The sequence below is a fragment of the Protomyctophum parallelum genome (assembly GCF_964188405.1).
Source record: "Protomyctophum parallelum genome assembly, chromosome: 20".
NCBI classification, from domain to species: Eukaryota; Metazoa; Chordata; class Actinopteri; order Myctophiformes; family Myctophidae; genus Protomyctophum; species Protomyctophum parallelum.
In genome coordinates, this window is record NC_139718.1 from 20991759 (window position 1) to 21014808 (window position 23050).

Below are 23050 nucleotides of genomic sequence, written 5' to 3' on the forward strand. Positions count from 1 at the left end.
TCCTATATGATAAAACATTGTTTTAAAAAAGTAATGTCAAGCACATATTTTTCCAGTGCATATGGCAGGCCTTTTTGACGGATTTGGAAGAGATTTTGAAGGTCTGGTTCCAAAAATGAACCAGTATTTAGTGTAAAATACATTGGAATGAATGAACCTAGCTGTAAAGTGTCCAAGTGGGAGTGTCTAAGTGGGAGAGGGCGGGGTTTTGCTAAAAGTGAATTATATTCTTGAAGGTGTTTGCAGAAACATTTTGTGTGGTATAACTTGAAGGCTACTTTTACTTTTGACTTAAAGCAGTCAATGATCACTTATACTTATAATAACATTATAATGGATTATAACAGTGATTATTGTGCAATATACAGTTATTATGATGTATTTAAGAATGAATGAGAATTATAATACACTATCCTGGCCAAATAATTCAATACCAGTAGAGTCATTATGATGCACTAGTAGTACTTGACCTTATAAAGGTGTGTAATCCACGTAACTCGAGAACTGTTCGCCCCACCTGCTTCAAATTCGACACACACGTTCCATACCACCGCAGGGGGTGCAGTGCCTGGTGTCGAGTAGGTCGGACCCACGGTTGTCTAGAACCGCCCCAAAAAGTCCTCTGCCAGGGCTCTGGACAGGGCCCCTGCCCAGTGTCGTGGAAATTTAGGGTCCATTTATGGAGGATCAGAATGGGACCCATACATCTGATATACAGCCACCTTATACCTCCTGCTGGAAGGTGGCTGACAAAGACACACATTGTGTGGTGATGGAAGCCTGAAGAATATTGCTTACATATTTTGCCTGAGGTACCACCTCCAGAGCTGCCTCTTCTGTCCTGATAATATTCATGTACAACCACATGGAACATAGTAGGCACGTTGTTGTGAGTCTGTTAATTTCTTCCCCATCCTTCTGCCCTTTAACTTGTTCCATACTGACGTGTTTGTGTGTCAGATTCCTCAGCCAGCAGGATTCCGTTCTGAACTAGAGAGAGGGAAGGAAGGAGAGAAAGAGGGATGGAACGATGAGTACAAGATCCACAAGATCCAGTGGAGACGGAGGAGGGGGGAAGCAGCAGGCTACCTGTAAAACATGACTTTTATAATGATCGGGAGCTGTGATTTATCTGTTCCTTGAGAAATAAGGAGAGGTAAAATAAAGGGGGATTGTGTAACAGAGCAGCCCTGGACCAGCAGGAACTTGGAGCACCCAGCAACCGATCAACCAAACCCAGCAGCCCACACAGAGTCAGGGCTACTTTATAGGACCAAGTGTACATTGGCCATTAGATTGCCTGGGGGGTAACAAACGTGTCCTCGGATATGTGTGTCACGATGAACAAACATAACTGGACCCCCCCCCCTCCCAGTAAAAGGCAGAGAGAGTGGAAAATGGTCTGAGAAAAAGACAACAGAGGTTGGGAGTGTGGTGAGGGAGGGATGGAGGAAGGGATGATGACTCAGACACCTGTGTCAACACTCAACATCCTCAAAAGTGGCATTCAGAGACATACTTCCTTGATATCCAGTTAGAGGCCCATAACGTGTAGACAGCCCTGTGCAGTCTGTGGGGTAACTGTGTGTGTGTGTGTGTGTGCGTGTGCGTGCGTGCCATTGAGTAAATATTTTACTTGTTTACGGCAAAAAAAAAAGTTTTTGTTTCAAAAATATTTTCCAAAGTTGCAAAAATGGTACATTTTCAGAAATTAAAAAATAAATATATATATATATATATTTTCTTTTAAGAGAATTCCATGAATAATTATTATAAGAAGTAAATGCATGGAATATTTACACCCTCACAGCGTGCCGCAGTGCAACATTGTGAACTTGTAGATCAGCTATTTTCACTAGTTTGGGTCCCGGGAAATGAGGACATAAAATGTCTCTTTTGGGTCTCTGGAGCTAAAACGTTTAAGAACCATTGCTCTAACACTACAGAGAGAGAGTTAGTTTTCATGGCTGGGTGGCCCTACTGGTTAGTGAGTCTTTCCCTGCAATCTGAAGAACACACACGTTTGTTCACATCCCCCACAAGAGAGAGTGTGTTCCTGTCAAACATTCTGCTCAAGACACCCCAGTGAACCTTTGCCTGTTCACTCATTGTAAACATCAGGGAAAACTATCAAAAGTCCATGCATGCATCCCTATGCACAATTATGTGGGCTATTGATACTAGAGGTGTGTGTGTGTGTGTGTGTGTGTGTGTGTGTGTGTTCTATTTTTGCACAGTAGGTGGTGAGGGGATGACATCAGTGACAGAGTGATAAACTGGTGATGGATGGAAGCCATTTATTCCTGTAGCTAACACATATATGCACACACACACACACACACACACACACACACCAGTCCCTCTGACCTGTACTAAGCCAGAGATCTACAAAGCAGCTCTGAAAATAAAATTCCTCCAGCGGATTATTTTTCTTGTGATCAGAAAATATACATGTTCTCCGAGAGAGGAATGTTGAGGCGCCATGGCAACCTGGCCTACCCTTTCCTCTCTGTCTCTCTCTTTCTCCCACTTCCCCCTACTCCACCTCCTGCTTTTAGCTTTTCTGCTTTTACACTTTTACTAACATCTGTCACGTTTCTTTTCCACTTTCTTTCTTCATCTCACTTCGATGTTCCCCACCCCCCGCTCTCCCCAATTCCTAAAGAGCTCGATACAATTCGTTGCACGGTGTGTTGCACAGCTAAAATCTCCAATATATAAGCTCACAATGCATTGTGCTGTGATTCGTTGTACATCAGCTATTTTTGGTGCACAAGACCGGTGTGCAAGGAAGTATAAATCCAGCTCAATGAAAGAGTAGTTTCCTCCATCCTTTTCCCAAAGGCTTCTATCCATCCGTTCGTCCATTTATTTGCATGTCTGGTTATAAGGGCTGTCATCGTTGTGGTGCTGATGCATACAGAGACAGACAGCAGCCTTTCTCTTTAACTGCGCTCTCTCTCTCTCTCTCTCTCTCTCTCTCTCTCTCTCTCTCTCTCTCTCTAAAATCCTTCCTCTCTCTCTCTTTGGTTTTGATTTTAGAGGGGATCTCCAACATCCATCATCGGCGCATGCCTTTGTGGAGGAACCAGATGGGTTTGGGGGGTTTAGCTGTTCCTCACGCCAGAGTTGCATTTGGAACTTCTTCTAGTGCTCGCTGTCCCAAACAGACCTCAGAAAGAGACCATGAAAACAAATGCGTCCAGTAGAAACCACTGAATGAACATCTAGTTTAATAGGGATATAGTAGTCATTGGTGGTATAGTTGTTTTTGATGGTGGTTAGTAGAGGAATGCGTAGCAGTAGTTTCAGTAGTAGTAGTAACTTGGCTGAGGCAGGCATTGATTTGAGAGATGCACGCAGTCCATAATGTTTGAATCCGTAGAAACGTACCTTTCTATTGTTATTGTATAGTGTATTTTGACCTAAAAAGAGTGGACACACACACACACACAACTACAGGGAAACTCGCAGACAGAGAGCATATGCCAGTCATCAACACTCTACCATCTGGTGGGCTCTCCATCTCTGTCCATGTCTATGTCGCCACGCTCTCTCTGTCGCTCTGCCCTTCTCTCTCTCTCTCTCTCTCTCTCTCTCTCTCTCTCTCTCTCTCTCTCTCTAGCATTCTCTCTCTCTCTCTCTCTCTCTCTCTCTCTCTCTCTCTCTCTCTGCCCTCTTTTTCCTGCCTCTTCATTATTTTTCTCTGTGCCCATATAATAACTGCACTTTATTGCAGAATCCACAAACATTTGGTTCACTCTTAGCACTGTCTTATAACACAGCCATCATTGAATGAAAGCTATATATTTCGTTAATGAGATCGCTGTTAGCTTCTATATTATATTTTTCCATGATACCATTGACGGTGATTAACTGTGTCAGATCATGTGATTGTTTTATTGGTCAGCATTCACCCATCAGAGGATGAAGCCCTTCCTACTTACATGTCTGGCTCACCTTCAGCAGAGGTGTGTGTGTTCCACACACACACAAGCACATGAGAGATTGAGAACACACACACACACACACACACACACACACACACACACACACACACACACACACACACACACACACACACACACACACACACACACACTCAGACCCAAATGTACAGAGCCCCACAGGAATCCTATAACACTCCTTTGTGCACTATGGAACATTGTGGAATACCAGGCATGTTTTTATGATCCAGCATTTATCCCTCCCTCTCTTTCCCCCTGAGTCTGGGTTTATTTGTCAAGCAGACTCCCTCCTTCGCCTTACCCTCCCTGAGTGGAACTACGCCAGCTCGGCAGCTCGTGACTTTACATGAGCGTATATCTTTTCTACGTCCGAGCATAGACATGGTAACGCCCCGCCTGCCTCTGATTGTCCTACCGACACTGCCAGCCTTACCAGAGTTTCCACCGAGGTGGAAGATACATGCTGGATACGCATGAGACATCCTCTGCTTAGCATCGCTAAGTTTACACCGCATACAGAGACATCCTCTGCTCAGCATCACTAAGTTTACACCGTATACAGAGACATCCTCTGCTCAGCATCGCTAAGTTTACACCGTATACAGAGACATCTTCTGCTCAGCATCGCTAAGTTTACACCGCATACAGAGACATCCTCTGCTCAGCATCGCTAAGTTTACACCGTGTACAGAGACATCCTCTGCTCAGCATCGCTAAGTTTACACCGTGTGCAGAGACATCCTCTGCTCAGCATCGCTAAGTTTACACCGTGTGCAGAGACATCCTCTGCTCAGCATCGCTAAGTTTACACCGTGTGCAGAGACATCCTCTGCTCAGCATCGCTAAGTTTACACCGTGTGCAGAGACATCCTCTGCTCAGCATCGCTAAGTTTACACCGTGTGCAGAGACATCCTCTGCTCAGCATCGCTAAGTTTACACCGTGTGCAGAGACATCCTCTGCTCAGCATCGCTAAGTTTACACCGTGTGCAGAGACATCCTCTGCTCAGCATCGCTAAGTTTACACCGTGTACAGAGACATCCTCTGCTCAGCATCGCTAAGTTTACACCGTGTGCAGAGACATCCTCTGCTCACTGCTCAGCATCCTCCTTTAGTCTTAACCACTTAAACCCTGGTGTCCGTATTGTGGAGAAAGCTTTCGCTGAAAATAGCAGATCGACAAGCTCACAAAGCAACGTTGTGAGCTTGTCGATCGGCTGTTTTCAGAATGTGAGACATCAGGATCTGTGTGTGTGCGCATGGCATGCACCTTCTCCCTTTGCGACTTCTATACACGGGCCTACCAGATGTGGTTTTGTGCATTTTATTCATTTGCCTGGTCAAACAAGGGCACAGTGGCAGAGGTTGACATGGCCAGTTTATATTTTGCCACACGACTATATTTTCAGCTAGCAACATGGTCATAATATGATGACATCTCTCTCTCCCTCTCTCTCTCTCTCTCTCTCTCTCTCTCTCTCTCTCTCTCTCCACCTCTCTGTCTGTCTCTGCACCCCCACCCACCTTGGTGTTGGTTTTGGTGAAGAATGCAGTTAAATCATTGTTTTATCTCTGCAGCCAGTGAGTTCCATCTGGTCTCTCTCGTCCACGCCAAGAGCTCAGAGGCAATTGACCTTAAAAGGAAACAGTAACTGCCTATCAACTCTGTGCTACCAGTCAAGGACGCAATGTCTCCCTGCTGAGACCTGGAGCAGGACTGATGATTACTGAAACGCTGAAAATTAGGCATATGTCTTTAAGTATGTAAGTTATGTATATCCCTGCATTACACAGGTAAAGTAAGTAGGTCAGAGAGGCTTAGCTGGAAAAAAGCAAGTCAGCAGATATGATATGGCTATTCTTTCTTTCTAGAGTCTAAATCTGTTCAAAACATTTGTTTAGCTGACAGACGTAGCACTCCGGCAGCTGTCTGTTAATAACAAATGTTAAATATATCTCAGATATATAAATCTCCCATTCTGGGAGACCATTATGAGATATGAGATATTTAGAAACCAGTTTGTCATCTCCTTTCCTTGGATCTGACCCCACGTCTCCGTTCTTCATATGACTAATAACAAAAACGTACTACATAGGAGTAGGCAGATGATTTGCTATGGTGACCCCTGACGGGAAAAGCTGAAAGGAAAATAATAATGGTAAAAGCAATGTGTCGAGAGTCGCGACAACACAGACTTTTAAAAGGGAGCTGTTTGAATAGCGAAGACACGGTTATGATCGATCGTTTTAATGTTTCACTTTTGGCATCTATGTAAAACTTTGCGTGTGCCTGCACCAATATGAGTGGTAGTAGTGTCTGTGTACAATGGAATTACTAGTGTTCGGGTAGCTCAGTCAGTAGAGCTCTCGCCTTTGGACCACAAGTTCATGGGTTCGATCCCAGGCATCGCCAACTCAGTGTATGATTAGCACGGCTTGGGTGCGGCAAGTCGTGCGGGAACTTGGAAGTACTGGGAGCTGATGGTAGGTGTGGCGCTCCACCTCAGCAATCCATCTCCCAGGGGTCTAGTGCATTGTAACGGGGATGGACTCCCGCGTGTTACCGGCTGATACCGACAATAAGCCACTCCCGACCTATTTCTTTCGTGCATCATTACCAATATCTATATCTATCTAACGCTATTAGTACTGGGTCGTAATGGGTACCACACTGGGTACTTCAGCACTGGGTACTCTGACATCAGAAGGTAATGCATAACTTGGTGGAGCATGCATTCCCAATTTGCATTATTCCCACATCTCTGCATTAAGACTGGCTGCCTTTAGCAGCCATTTATTACTAAACACATTTTCTTGGTTTGCATTCTCTGCAAGCCCTTACTCTGGTTGTTGCACTTTGTCATGAAAAGTAAACAATTGCGAAGGGCAGCTGCCTGACAGTGGTATTAGGCAGTGTCAATAGTGCTGCTATTTGTCATACAGTATTACTTTTGTAATATAATGTGAGGGTCAGGGATAATGTCCAATACTGCTACATTACCCCATAATCCCTCTCTTAATCCTGTCCTGTCATTCTTTAACAGTTGTCTGACCTGTGAAGATAGACTGAGCACTTTTCTTGTTCATGGAATGCACAAACAACATATTAGTCCTAATATGTCCTGATGAGTCATCTGTTGAACATAAAGGACTTTAGGGCTAAAGACATTTAGAACAGGTTTTACTGGTCCCATCTGAGTTGAAATAGAGGTGGCTTTTCCCCCCTCTTTTCTTTTTCTGCCTGACAAGCTGTCAGATACTGACAATAGCAGATCTAAGAGCCCACAACAAATTGCAGAGCGATGCATTGTTGAGCTTGTGCTATTTTTGGTGTGTGGCACAGTGGCACCGGCACACCACTGAGTGTATAAAAGTCAGGCAATACTTCTTTCACTGGAATGCAAATACCAGCAGGAGGAATGCTGTTCAAAGTCTGAAGTGGCAGCGAATACCAAATCCATCCTTTCGTCCATTATTCTTTGGTGTTTCCCCTCCCTCCCTCTTCTGCCTTGTTCTTTCCGTCTGTCGTCTTTGTGTATAATCTCTTTACGTCTCTTTCACTACCCTTCACTTCACCCCCCCACCTCTCTCTCTCTCTCTCTCTCTCTCTCTCTCTCTCTCTCTCTCTCTCTCTCTCTCTCTCTCCCCCCTCTCTGTCTCTCATGGCATCCTGTTCACTGTGTTTGATTTGGGCATTAGTATCCTCCACTGGCAGACAAAACAACCCCAGACCTCTCCAAGCTGCAACCCCCAGCCGCACGCACGCACGCATGCACACACACACACACACACACACACACACACACACACACACACACACACACACACACACACACACACACACACACACACACACATCCCTTCTGCTAATCACTCACAGGAAATGGGCTCCCATGCAAACGAGGCCCGCCTGGCTAACGCAGAGCCCTGTGTGGATTTCTTTTCAGGCCGTGGCTTGAAATGTTCCCCAGTCGAGGAAATTGAACATGATCTCTCTCTTTCCCCTTCTCTCGTTCTCTCCCCCCTCACCCACACCCCTACCCCATCTACATGTTTTTCTTGATGTGGTTTTATTTTATGACTGTTTAACACAGTCTCAGTTTGAATCCATTCTTTTTTGGGGGATTATTCTCATTTACGGGGCATACAGCATCACTCCGTCCTCCCTGGGAGCATACGTTCACGTGAAGCTATTTTACATGCAAGTCTAGCAACGTGCGATAAGTTTGGCAGTCTTAATTCAAAGGTATTTGCAGCTATAAACACTAACTTCACTTAACATAGAATTATTGAGGGGGATGTCTGTCTACTGTATGTGTCTACTCTGTACTGCTCTCTTTGGGGAAATTGTAGTCTTCCACTGTGCTCATGGTATCAGTGTGTTTATATTCAAGTAAAACATCTCCTTGAAGTGCTGCAAGTAGGGGTGTATGTGTGTGTGCATGTGTGCGTGTGTGCGTGCACACCGGTGCACAGCAAGAGCCTCAGTGTTAATCTATCCATTTATAACTCTGAAAGTGTAAATTTTTTTAACCAAGTCTCACCCGTTCGTTCTTAGAGTTACATTTATTCTCTGTATGTTTATATCTGTGACTCTGTGGCCCTCACACATGAGATATGACTCTGGAGACCAGGCCTAAGTGCACAAAACCTACACTGTGATAACTTATCAGCATCTCTCCATTATAAAGAGGCTTACATGGTAAAACTGTGTAAATAAGAATTAAAAGTTAGGCATGCTTGTCAAAGGGATTACTACACAGTCAAAAGGGGATTACAGCACAATAAAATCCTCAGTGTTTACTGTTAACACTCCGAATGCGAGAACCGGTTTTCTACGTGATTCGAATCCCAACGGTCCGATGCGGGACGCGGCTATCTATGTTTAGCGCATGTTTTTATTGATTACTTTCAATCGCCTTTGTACACACCCGGACAATAGATCAAGCAGCCCCGATTCATCCCACAACACTCCGGTCACTTGATCAAAAAAAAAAAATATGCCTCTCCCCTCCGTTCCTGACGGGAGGGGCGCATTGTGTAGAATAGTCTCTATCACATAATGGCTGCGCCAATGCGAGCGTACTCCAGTCAACAGAATCACACTGCATAACATTCAATCGGCTTGTCTCCGGCTTCCATAGAGCGTCGCAGTCCCACCCCCTTTCAGAACGATGAGTGGCCCAGGAAATTATTCTCCATTCATTTTCTCCATAGGCTTTTCAAAAAGTATTTATATAAAGACGGTTACGCCGCGGACAAAGCCAACTCGGATAGTGACAAATCATGACAACAAACACAATATTTTGTGCCGATCAAATAAATTGAAAGAAGAAAATAAAGGCAGGATACAACACTTTGTTTTGTTTTTCTTCTTACTAATTATTTGATCGGCCCAAAACATTGTAATTATTGTCATGATTTGTCACGATCCGAGTTGGCTTTGTCCGCGGTGTAACCATCTTTAAATGAATACTTTTTGAAAAGCCTATGGAGAAAATGAATGGAGAATCATTTCCTGGGCCAAAAGGACTGACGGATACAGAGATCTCCATGTATGGGCATATCTGCGTCCCTGGCAATTCCCTTCCTTAAAGTCATCACCTCAGATTATTTCCTGTCCCCTCCTTCCTGTCTCTCTTCGCTGTACTGTCCAGTACAGCAGGAAGGGACGCCTTAGAATCATTTTCATTTTCAACAAAACTATGCATCCTGTTCAACAGAGGCACATTATGATGACTGGTTGTCAGTGATTCAGGCAGCCAGCACACCAGGAAGGAGTTTTTTCCCCCACCTTAGCTAAGCTTGTTTTGGTTTTGTCTGCTCTGTAAAATGACGAGTCCCTAATTTGACATGTCACGAATCACTATGTGCGTAAGGGAGAGGACAGGACAGATAGAGGGACAGTGGAGCTGGGAGGCTGACAGCTGTTTCCATTTTTGTTTGGTCATTGGTTGAAACTAGCGGACTGGCTGGCTGAATGAGCCCTCACTCCCACCATCCACAACACATACAAACACACGCACACACGCACACACACACACACACACACACACACACACACACACACACACACACTAGTGCTGCCGTAATTGTCCAAAAATTTGATTCGGATATTCGTTTTAAAAACCCACGTGGATTCGAGCAATTCGACCCATTCGGATTTCGGATTTCAATTCGAGCCATTCGGATTTATTAATAATTATATTTACACCAATACAACCTGAGACATAACATTTAAGATCACATTGCTGGCGCAACTCTCTCTCCGCGCATTGGTGCTGCTGAAAAGCAAGTTGCAGCCACCTTGATGCAAAAGAAGTTCAATGTTTTGCCCTTGGAGTTGCCACCATAGGGATGCTGCCTGTATAGTCTTTTCCAAGCAATGGTCAAATTTATGCCTTTTTTGCTAAAGCCAAATGAAAAGAAAAGAAAGGAAAAGCCTTAGAATCTTAGAGACTCTGTAAGACCCATTTGCAAATCACCTTTGCTTTGCAGTCTGAGCATATGCGCTGATTCAGCATAATCATGTGTATGTGTTTTCTTTGTGCTTCTGCCCGCCATGAATCCAATATGAGCTCGCCAAGCACAGAGCAGCCGGCCTCTGGTCTGGTGCTGTCACTGTGTTCATTAAGCACAGAGCAGCCGGCCTCTGGTCTGGTGCTGTCACTGTGTTCATTAAGCACAGAGCAGCCAGCCTCTGGTCTGGTGTTGTCACTGTGTTCATTCTGTCCACTTAAAACTATGCCGAAAAGTGTTCGTCGAAAAACTACGCTATGATTACTAAAACTGTGACATACTGACAATGTTTTTCAACAAATAAAATGTTAGGCAGGGATTAGTGGAGAAGAGATCCCATAGAACTAAGACAAGTACTTTTATTTTTGGTTGTGTGCAACGGCAAAATCAGGCATTTCAATGCCGCCATGGCCGGTCTGAACTGTAGATTTAGTCGAGTAAAATCTTATGGTATTTAGTCAACTAAAACTAGACTACCGGTAATACTAAAGCATCTGCATCACAGATTACTAAAATATGACATTTCACATTAAAAAAGATTCAGTCTATTCAAAAGACTGACTAAAACCAAATCAAAATTTGCTGTCAAACTCAACACTGCTCTGGTGGTCCTTCCTTTTTTTTGCTATCGTTTTGGACCAATGTGCTTTGACTGTAGCCTGTACTGTTTGCATTTTCTATTTAATAGCTACAGGCTCCCTCTGTCGACATTTTTAAAGCACAGCTCAAGACTCACGTTTTCACTATTGCGAGTGTTTTTATTCATGTACTGGTTTTATGTTATTGTTTTATTATCATATTGCATGGCTTGATTTGCTGCCGGTTTTATGCCCTTTGCTATTGTTTTATTGCCTCAACGTTAAGGATGTGACTGTTTTCGGTTCAACCGGTACGATGACGATCCGGCTTCATCTAGTAAACCGGATTAATTTATTTTAACCGACCAAACCGTATTTTTATGTTTACCCACGGAAGCGGTCGCAACGCTCGCCGCGGTGCTCAGGCTCACTGCTGGCTGCCTGCAGCAGAGCGGCGAGGAGCCCACTCAGCCCAGCACACACACCACGTCAGGTTTCAAGTGAATGGGGGCAGGGGGGTGGAGCTGTGTGGACCACGCAGTGTTGTTTGTTTACAATAAAGTTTCAATAGTTGTCACTGTACAATACTTTAAAACAGTTGTCATGTTGCACACAATCAATTTGGTCGTAGCAGCCGCCTCTAGAAACCCCTCTCCTCCCCAAGCAGCAGCACACAGTGAGACCGCAGTGAGAATGCTATAGCATTGCAAGAAGCTAAGGCTTAGCTGCTAAGCTAACACAACACCAGCCATGGTGTTGGTGATGCTAGCTTAGCTTTAATAGCTTAGCGTAGCTTGCTGCTGCTGCTTGGCTGTTCAACTTCACTTCATCTCTGCCTGTAATTACTTGCGCAAGCAGAGCGCGCAAGTAATGTTTTCGCCCGGTCTCCTCCGTCGTGACAGCTGTTCCGCCATTCGATGTTTATGCAGAAAAACATCAAATCTGTGCCTGTTTTGCTGGGACCAAATGACCACAAATGACCATATCTCTTACGTCATCATTTAGAGCTAGTCATACGTATACTATATACATAATCAGTAAAAATAAAATAGCAAATTGTGCCTGATCTGCTGGGACCAGAGTACGTGGTGTGTATATGTATGACTAGCTCTTAATGATGACATAAGAAATATGGTCATTTGTGGTCACTTGGTCCCAGCAAACCAGGCACAGATTTGCTGTTTTCTTGCATAAACATCAAATGGCGGAACAGCTGTCACGGTTTTTGGCGCAAAGTAACCACAGTATACCGCTAATCAACTTACAACTACACACTTTATACAGTATAGAGTATAGAGTATATATGTATACGTATATAGTATATGCCAGGGGTAACCAACCAGGGGTTCGCGAGCTACCAGTAGCTCGCGGGAACCTTTCAAGTCGATCCCGAAGTGTCAGACTGACGGGCAGCCAATACACTGCCAATACACAGCAGAATGTCGTTCGCAAAAAAGAGCAGATCTACAAGCTAACAACGTGTAGAGGCTCGATGCATTTTAGCTTGAAGATCTGTTCCCCTTGCTTCCACCGCACCGCCCTCGGCCCTCCCCCTTTTAGCACTCTGTGCTCATGTGCTGTGTCCTGTGTGTCTGTTGTTCCCGGCTCGCAGGCAGCACAGCACACTAGCACAGAGCGTCAGAGTGAACGCAGCATGATAGCGTCCCCGACACGTTGAATACTAAACTTATTTGTGAAGTTCGAACACCAACTTTTAACTTTTAACCAAACGTGGGAGAAACACTGTGCACGGCTGCACGCACAAATAAAGAGTGCACTCGGCACTCGCGCACGCACATGACGGATTATTATCGATCAAAACAATCCTTAGCGTCGCTTACAAAAGCATGTGTTGCACAGCATGAATGATAAGTAATCACCGACCTGGCTGGATAAATATCACTATGACAAAGTGTCAAAATGTTTAGTGCCGCTGTCAAAACATGACACAGTGAGAGTTGAAGATTCTAACTATTGGAACAAGAAAGCCACAGTTTTGAAGGAAGTGGGTCCTAGACAGGGCTTGACGCTTAGCTCATGGATGCATGGATCCATGAGAAAACTATCCGTTTTTATCCTGCTGTTCTATCATGGGATATTCGATGCAGGGCAAGATGCTCGATTGTGAATTAAATTGTAACATTCTCCTTGGCTTTGACTACTTCAGACAGAACATCTGACACACAGCTACAGTAGACTATTAATTTACTATTAGCTGTTAACTTACTCGGCTGCCTACCGTTGCTCGTTAAGCAGGTCACACAATGGATATGGACCACTGATATTTATCCAGCCAGGTCGGTGATTACTTATCATTCATGCTGTGCAACGCCAACACATGCTTTTGTAAGCGACGCTAAGGATTGTTTTGATCGATAATAATCCGTCATGTGCGTGCGCGAGTGCACTCTTTATTTGTGCGTGCAGGCATGCACAGTGTTTCTCCCACGTTTGGTTAAAAGTTGGCGTTCGAACTTTAAAAATAAGTTTAGTATTCAACGGTGTCGGGGACGCTATCATGAACTCGTATGACTGACTCACATCTTAATGACACCCTCAGACTGGCAATCACTAAATATGAACCAGATTTCAAAACGCTTGCAGATAAAGTGCAGTCACAGCAGTCTCATTAAAGTTGGGCTGACCCTGAGAGTATGTCACCATATCTGTGCAAATATATATGGTCATGTTATGCCTATGTCATTTGAACATCTGCCAATGTGAATATTCATTGAAATGAGAAACAAAATATTGTGCAATTCATGTCCTTTGCATTTTGTTTTATTTAAAAAAAACTCAACAAAGAAGTTTATTTGTATTTTTGTCCTAATACTTTTTATTTCTAATACATTTGTCTTAATTTTATTTGACATTGATAATATAACTTACTATAAGTTTTTATTCTAATTTAAGCTTTAGTCTTTGTGTGGATGTGTGCACATGCATTGAGCCTGTCAGAAATAGCAAAAAAACAAGTGTTTTTTCTAACACGTTTTAGTGGTAGATCTTGGCTTACAATTGGGAATAAAATGGGCTCTTACGCTTGAAAAGGTTGGTTACCACTGGTATATGCCTATATACTATATATATTTCTTACGTCATCATTTAGAGCTAGTCATACGTATACTATATACATAATCAGTAAAAATAAAATAGCAAATTGTGCCTGATCTGCTGGGACCAGAGTACGTGGTGTGTATATGTATGACTAGCTCTTATTGATGACGTAAGAAATATGATAATTTGTGGTCATTTGGTCCCAGCAAACCAGGCACAGATTTGCTGTTTTCTTGCATAAACATCAAATGGCGGAACAGCTGGGGGATATCAACACATATCAATGATGTATTTGTCTCTGAAAAACTAAAAGGGGATCCAGAATATATCTACAACGATAAAACAGTATTTCTTATATAGATAGAAACTTGAACCATACTTAATAATACTAGGTGTTTATATGCATAAAGTAGGTAGGTAGCAAATAGTTACATCTAAACATTAATCATTTCAAACGTTCCTTCACAGAGATACTGAGATTTGACAGTTTACAGCGGTCGAAAGGACTTGCGCGCTCTGCTTGCGCACTAGTTGGCCATTTATGGCCTACTAGTGTGCAACAAGCAAGTATGCACTCGACAGAGTGCAGTTCTAGTTTCTTATTGTGTTACCCTGACACCGGCGCTGCAAAAACAGACAGATCTACAAGCTCTACAATCTCAACTCTCAAACTCTCAAAGCTAGTCTCACTCCTGCATGAACAGTGCTCGAGCGCTCAGTTTTCTGCCCCCTCAATGTCGCAAATCTGTGAGCGCATTCACTTCAACTTCAATGGCTCTTCTGCACAGCGCAGCAGTAGCTTTGCTTTGCGCTTGCGTTAGTCAAAACGAAATTAAGCGAGTGACAGCGAGACGAGCATGTCTCACTGTCGCCGTAGCAATGAATGGAGAGACTTATTTGGAATGATTAAATCCATTATTGGCCTGGAGAAAGTTACAGCCGCGCCGCCTCCTCCTCCTCCCTGGCACGTTTTGTTTACCCTGCGACAGGGACTGAGAGGGTTTTCTCGTCAGCGAAAAGTCAAGCGGCCAGTGGCTTTAAACAGTAGGTACAGTTGCTCACATTTGGACTGGACACTGGACATGACAGCGATATGTTTTGGACTCAGGCTCATGTACCCTATATAGCTGGCCTGGTGCAGATGCGTGCAGATCACAATGCGTTAATTGTTTAATTTTGTAATACAAATACAATGCTTAAAGAATTGATCCCAAGTAGGCAAGAAAACACTATAGCCCCATTCACATTGCAGAAGCTAGCTTCTGCTTTAGCTTCGTGGTACCATGTTATCTCTATGCAGATCAGCTTTTGCGTTTTGAAGCTTGGAATTAACAGCTTTTTTTTTTTTGCGTTTTTTTTCCTCCCCAAAACTTAACTTTCAAGCAGCTTTTAAAAGCTGAAGCTTTTAAAAGCTGCGTGTAGCCAATCAGAGCACAGCGTGGTTTGAGGAGGCGGAGTTGAGATCATTTCACAAAAGGAAAAGGCACTGCAAAAGCTGTCCACTGCGATTCTCCAAATTAAAAAATAAACTTTTTAAATATGGGCTGTATATGAAATATGAATGGATATTTGGCAAGACCATAGCAGATTTTATCGATAGAAATGAAAGTTTATATGAGAAACAAGTTGTCGAAGTGGTGAAAAGAGGTTGTGTTCCGTGTTCCCAGTGGATTGTCACGGTTTCTGGGGAGAATTGATCCTGCATTCACCCCGCCCCGGTTCTCATCGAAGCCATTGATGCGGACTACTGCCCAGTCCAGAACGCTATCCGTCGCTGATGCTGATTGTGGACTAAACAGTGCACACACACACGGTTGATAAATTAGCAGATATAGATAGATAGATAGATAGACAAACAATTAAACAATATAGTTCCAACCGGTGTCGGAGTTTCCCCCCAAACTTTCCCAGAGACAGCGCTCTCGTCGTGTGTGTGTGTGTGTGTCTGTCGGTAGCTGCAATGTAGACAGAGACCATAGCATATTTATCGATAGAAATGAAAGTTTATATGAGAAACAAGTTGTCGAAGCGGTGAAAACAGGTTGTGTTCCGTGTTTTTCCCCAAAACTTTCCCTGAGAAGAGGGGAGGAGAAGCCCGCTCTGTGGTCGTCGTGTGTGTGTTTGTGTGTGTGTGTGTGTGTGTGTGTGTGTGTGTCGGTAGCTGCATTGTATGAATGAATCGATAAACCAATCTCATATAGATAAGATTAATTTGAGGGAATCATTTCAATTGGTTTATTGCGTTCATGTAGGCCTATCGATGAACCTCATAGCAAAAGTTGAAAGACAGTAGATAGCCTATATTTATAGATAGATAGAACACAATCCCCTGTGTGTGTGTGTGTGTGTGTGTGTGTGTGTGTGTGTGTGTGTGTGTGTGTGTGTGTGTGTGTGTGTGTGTGTGTGTGTGTGTGTGTGTGAGATATTGAGCACCGCGTGGAGGAGCCGTCACGGGGATCACTTGCGAGCCATGCAGTTCTCTCTGTGCCCTTGCAGTAATTACCCGGGGTAATTGACCCCCTCCCGGTTCCCACCGAGGTGAACTGAAACCCGTAGCTGACTCTGACCGTGGACTAAACACACACACGGTTTATACATTAGCAGATATATACAGTATATAGTCTATAGACAAAGAACTAAAGTTCCGAGTCCCCAGCGCGTCGTGTGCACCGTGTGTGTGTGTGTGCGTGAGAGAGATCAATAATTAATAGCCTTTATATGATTATATCAGTTGTATGATATGCATGTGGACATCCCTGATCCGACCTGTCCTGTCCTGATTGTATTTCTACGGTATGCTCTTGCTAAATCAACATTAACATTACATACAGAGCGGCTATTTAAAAAAATGCCCGGAGGGTTTTGCTCGAGAGGGGGAGAGGAGAGCTGAGTGGGGGGAGATGAGCACTGAAGACTGGAGGGATTGAGATCCGGTCCGTTCGGTTATTTAAAAAAAAGTTTACCAAGATTATATTATTTATTCATCGATAAATAGGTTATGATGTAACTAAATATATAATTATTTCTCCTATACAGTCGCTATTTTACATTTTAGACTTTCAAATGCGCAATCTGCTAAAAAACTGCCTGTGTGTTCTTCCTCGTCTCAAAGCCAGTCCAGGCAGGTTGAGTGACAGGTACCTTGTACACGCCCACTTTATCCAAAAAAAAGCTGCTTGGAAATGAGTTTTGCATTTATTTATTTTTTAGCTTTTTTTGATCTGAACGGGGCTTATGGCTTGTTTCCATTTGTGTGAGCATTGAGAAATAAAGACAAATGTGTTAAATCTGTCACTTTGTTGTCCAAATTATGGTCTTTACACGCTATGGAAAAAAACGAAAATTACTCAAGTGCCAAAGTCGGTATAACCGTTTCGGTCGACCCGGTTTTGTAATTTTCAAACCGTCACATCCTTACTCAACGTTATTTTGTTTCTGTTTGTTTTACTGAAATGCATATATATATATATATATATATATTTATATATATATATATCTATATTAACAAGTGAGAACTTGTACCCAACACATGGCAAGAAACCCAAAGCCACAACAGCTACGTCGCTATTGCAACACCCACAACACCATCTTACACACTACACCCACACACACTCACACGGCAGTGACGTCACACACTTACCTTCGCAGTGTTGCAACGCTATCTCCTCCTATCGCGCCCAACGCCAACACTCGACACCACCCGCCAAACACGGGTCATTGCAGTGCCACCAAAGATGCCTCCCGTCCACACTCACGGCGGCAATACATTTGTTTACTACAAACATTATCGCCCCAAGCACCCACACCCCCGGAACACGCTAAATTCGCCAGGTCTATGCAAGTGAGCACAAATTACATGTGAGAAAATTCATTCACAAGCCCACAAATGCCATTCAAATGCCATTCAACACACACTACGACTCGCTTACAATTCGCCAACCTGGCAACTACTACCCCGTCTTTTAAGCCACTCCCCTGTGCTGCTCTGATCTCCGAGTCTCCCTGACAGTCCTGTCCGCAGGAGAAAAACACAAGGAAGGAGAGGAATCTTCGCCTCAGGATTTAGCTTATTCCTTCTAAATCACTGTATATAAAATATCGCTTACTCAGCGAATCTCTTAGTTACGTCAACATTGTTCTTCCACACTACTTGGTTTGTTCCAAACTATTACAATTACACCGTTCGAATTCGCCATTTCGCCTGCAGAGTACTTTTCATTGCGCACACACACACACGCACACGCACACGCACACACACACACACACACACACACACACACACACAGGAATAGCCGTGCAGCCTATACACGGCGCCAGCGAGACAGGACGTTATAATCTTGAGTTTCATTAAATAACTGTCTTTCTCCGCACGCGCACGTGCGCACACAACATTATTCAACTGAAATGCGTAACGCCAATATTGGGCTAATATAGGTAATATGCTACCAATATATGGGTAGCCTACAGGGATTTACCCACGGAATGAATATATATATATATAATCATCTATACCAGAGCTGCCCACACTTTTTTTACTTCACAGCTACTTTCAAAACGACCAGCAAAATAAAACTATCATCCCATTGGTTTTTATTTTTGGTATTTGACTTTGCTACTGATGATTGTACGCAACAACAAGTATTGCATTGTGTGTTTGAGCTGACAGGCCCTTTTTGATGTCAATCAATCAAGTCATCTCAGGTCATCTCAAGCGGCAGATGCAAAAATCGTTTTTTATATTAAAATTATATATATTTTTAGGGCCATGTCATGTGGTCTACCTGCAAAGCCTTTGTGATCTATACTGGTAGATCCTGATCTACCTTTTGGGCACTGCTTAACGTCAGATCAGCCGTTTTGTCGGTCAGCGCCAAAAATGCTCCCCGACAGCATGATCGGAGCAAATACTGGGCAGTGTGTATGAGCCATAAAGTGTTGACTACACTACACAAATAAGGACACATAATAATAACTAATAACCCATCCGTTACTACATGTGGAGTCAACTCCCGCAATTTCCTTCTTCCCATAGTGCGCGGCAAGGTAACTCTGGGATGAATTCTAGTATATATACATTTTAAAAATAAAAACTATTTTCTTGTTTGTTCTCTGCCTTGTAAAGCACTTTGCGATGCATTTCTGTCATGAAAGGTGCTATATAAATAATGTTTATTATTATTATTATTATTATTATTATTATTATTATTAATAATAAAATAATCAATCAATCAATGGTGAGGAGGTGAACACTGACAGCGAGAAGGAATGAAGATAGTCAGAGGAATGAGGGAAAAGACTAGAGAGAAGTGAGAGGAAATGGTCTGCTTCTCCTTGCGTGTGTGTCTCTGCATCTTTTGTCTCTCTAGCAGTGCTGTCTGTCTTTCCTCATGGCATTGTCTGTGTCTCACTGTCAGTGCTGATGTCTGTAGTCATTCTCTCTGTTTACATCTCTCACTGTCAGTGCTGACGTCTGTAGTCATTCTCTCTGTTTGCATGTCTCACTGTCAGTGCTGATGTCTGTAGTCATTCTCTCTGTTTGCATGTCTCACTGTCAGTGCTGACGTCTGTAGTCATTCTCTCTGTTTGCATGTCTCACTGGCAGTGCTGATGTCTGTAGTCATTCTCTCTGTTTGCATGTCTCACTGTCAGTGCTGATGTCTGTAGTCATTCTCTCTGTTTGCATGTCTCACTGGCAGTGCTGATGTCTGTAGTCATTCTCTCTGTTTGCATGTCTCACTGTCAGTGCTGATGTCTGTAGTCATTCTCTCTGTTTACATCTCTCACTGGCAGTGCTGATGTCTGTAGTCATGACATTGACACACCGTTCATTCAACTACTGTACTTACCGGAGTCTTCAGTTGCTCCCTGTACTTCACAGGAATGTTTCCCTTTCCATCATCCTCAACCCTGCCACCCATTCTGATCTCTCTCCCTCCCTCTCTCCCTCTTTGCCTTTGTCTTTGTCTCTCTCCCTCTGCATCTCTCTGTAAATTCAGTCCAGACACCAGCCTTAAATCTGGATTCTCTCTGCTTAACCAAACATATGGAATGCTACTGTAATGGAATGCTTCAAGTCTGGAGTGTGTGTGTGTGTGTGTGTGTGTGTGTGTGTGTGTGTGTGTGTGTGTGTGTGTGTGTGTGTTCATATGTTTGTAAAGGACTGTGGGTGTGTACATTACATGCACATGTTTGTATGTGTGCACGTGCATGCCTGTCCTGTGCATGTTGAGGTAAGGGTATAGCGCTTCTGTGGTGATGATGATAATGATAATGGTGTATTTCTGTTTGTGTGTGTGTGTACACTCAGAACAGAAGAGATTGCCTCCCCAAAGCCTTAGCCAGATACAGCTGAATGGGGCCTTGTGTTGTCGCAGCCAAAACTGCTTGTCTGCTCATGCATGAGCCCATTGCAAAGCCTCAGAATGCGTCCCCATATCTGAGCAGTTAGCTCATTCTGAGCCTGTTAGCTCCACTGTGAATGCTCTCTCCTACAGTGATGGCATTGTCGGCTTGGCCGCAGCCAGGATCTCTGCCAACTGCCAAGCATAACAATGGTGAAAGGATGGCATGGGTATGTGTCTTGAGTTTATGATGACTGTGACTCCCGAGTTCACTAGAAGTAACCTCATGCCCTGTTTGTGTCATGTGTATTTGCAGAGAATGGAGACCTGTCTGGGATGATTAGCTTGCTGTGCCACCCATAAGAGGCGGGAGAGAAAGTAAGTTTGTGTTGTACTTTATTCTTGTACTCTATTTAAGTTTTAAAGTATTCCCTATACAATGGTGTGTTTGTGTGTGTGTGTGTGTGTGTGTGTGTGTGTGTGTGTGTGTGTGTGTGTGTGTGTGTGTGTGTGTGTGTGTGTGTGTGTGTGTGTGTGTGTGTGTGTGTGTGTGTGTGTGTGTGTGTGTGTGTGTGTGTGTGTGTGTGGCTATCCTTTAGAAAGTGAGGACCGTGACAGAGGTCAGGCAGGTAGTTTGATTGATTGAAACCTTTATTTCAGGGGAATCCAATTGAGACCAGGGTCTCTTTTTCAATGGCGCCCTGTATACAAGCAAGAACATTTACAGCAATGACTTTACATACATACATGACATGGACACACAGTACAACAACAATACACAAGCACATACACAAAGAAACAAAACCTTATAACCAAATATTACAAAAAGCAGGTGCATATGCCTCCCTCTAGTGTGAGGTCAGTTAAGAGTCTTTTAAAAGTAGTAAATAAAACAAGGACATTCCACAAGTATTCCATAAATGTGGAGCATACACCCTGAAGGCAGTATCTCCCAATTTAGTAGTAGTTTTTGGTACCTTCAATCAAAGCATATCTTGTGATCTGGTATTATAAGCAGATGTATTGAGATCTAGCAGTTTTGTTAAATACAGAGGTAGTTTACCTATTAGTGCTTTATACATGAACAGGGTGGCATGTTGTTTCCTTCTAAGAGCCAGAGAAGACCATTCTACTGAGGTATATAGTTCACAGTGATGAGTTCTGAGTTCTAGTTGCGATGGTTAGAGGTTGGGGAATGACTGTAGTTGGTGGTAGTCATCATCAGTGTAGTATATAGCTAGTATAGCAGTACACAGGTGCATGTGTACTGTGTAGTCACTTGGAAGTCGCAGGGTCAGACTGTTGTTCCATATTCCAAGGCCTGCTGCCTCTCCCTGCCTTTCTGTTTTCTAGTTCTTCTTTCTTCTTCTTTTTTCTTCTTCTCTCTATATTGCCCTCTTTTTCCTCTGTTCCCTTTCCCCTCCTCTGGTGCTCTTTGTGAGGCTGTTTCCTGTTGGGTACTAAAGCCGGCGCCATGCTTCCTTCCACGTACCCTGAGCTCACACTCACGCACACGCTCACGCACACACACACACACACACACACACACACACACACACACACACACACACACACACATACATACATTCGTAATTCTAGCTCCATATCATGAAAATCAGGCTGAAAATCGTTTTTCTGCGAGTCAACACATAACTCACTTCTGCGTTCTGCGATACGATAAAAAACAAAGAGCCTAGCGAGCCAAGATTGTCTATACCCCCCTCATTCACTTTGCATTGGACTCAGTTTCCCAGAAGCCCTTGCAAGCCAGCGATAGGTTGATTTCCGGTTACGTCATGAAAGTGTCGGCCTCGTCACCATGTCCGCGACAAAGCCGGTATTTCTTTTAAGTTATCAAAAAACGACGAATTAACATATAAAACAAATAACGGGTTTAGCGTGTTACACACAGAAAGACAATGCAATAAAACGCGGGTTTAGTGTGTTATGCAGCAAAGCTGTTAACCAAAAAAAAAATATATATATATATATAGGGCGCTGGTCCTTTTAAGAAAAGGTAGGCGGGGCCTTACACCGGCTTTCGTCTTTGCGGAAGTGATACAACAACAACACTCCATGGACTAACCTTTCCTATCATCTAGAACAAAAAGTGAACTCTTGCATAAGGCCCGCACGGAGAGTAAATCCGCGAATTCAGTATGAACGATTGGCATGTTTTTTTTTGTTTTCAGTGACGAATGCATATGTGTGCATGTGGAATGCACTGAATACCCACCTCTTCAGACTCCATCTTAGCCCATTGCTGCATAGCACTTGCCGTAGTACTTGCCCTAGCCTATACTTCTATACTTTTACTTCTACTCCACTACTGTTACGAAACGGTTCAAGTCTAGGGGTTTTACTGCCCGTAACATGTATAAAAGAACAACACGGCTCATAAAAGAGTATCTGCTTTAATACTCAATTCAGAATAAGTTACAAAGTGGCTTAGTGCATGACGAAATGATGGACAGAATGGCTCTGTGAGCCCAGAATTATGGAATGACTTACATGACTGATGAACAAACGACACAACCTAACACACAGACAAATGGAACTACAACTAAACCTGACATGAAACACATAA

The 23050-nt window shown here is 43.4% G+C and overlaps 1 protein-coding gene across 1 annotated transcript in view; it reads left to right on the forward strand.

Moving 5' to 3' along the window:
- The window catches only part of luzp1 (leucine zipper protein 1), an 85644-nt gene that overhangs the window by 12748 nt on the left and 49846 nt on the right, over positions 1-23050 (forward strand). The window contains exon 2 of the mRNA XM_083791355.1: positions 20780-20841. The gene's annotated coding sequence lies outside the window, so the exon portion shown is untranslated. The remainder of the gene's footprint in view (positions 1-20779; positions 20842-23050) is intronic.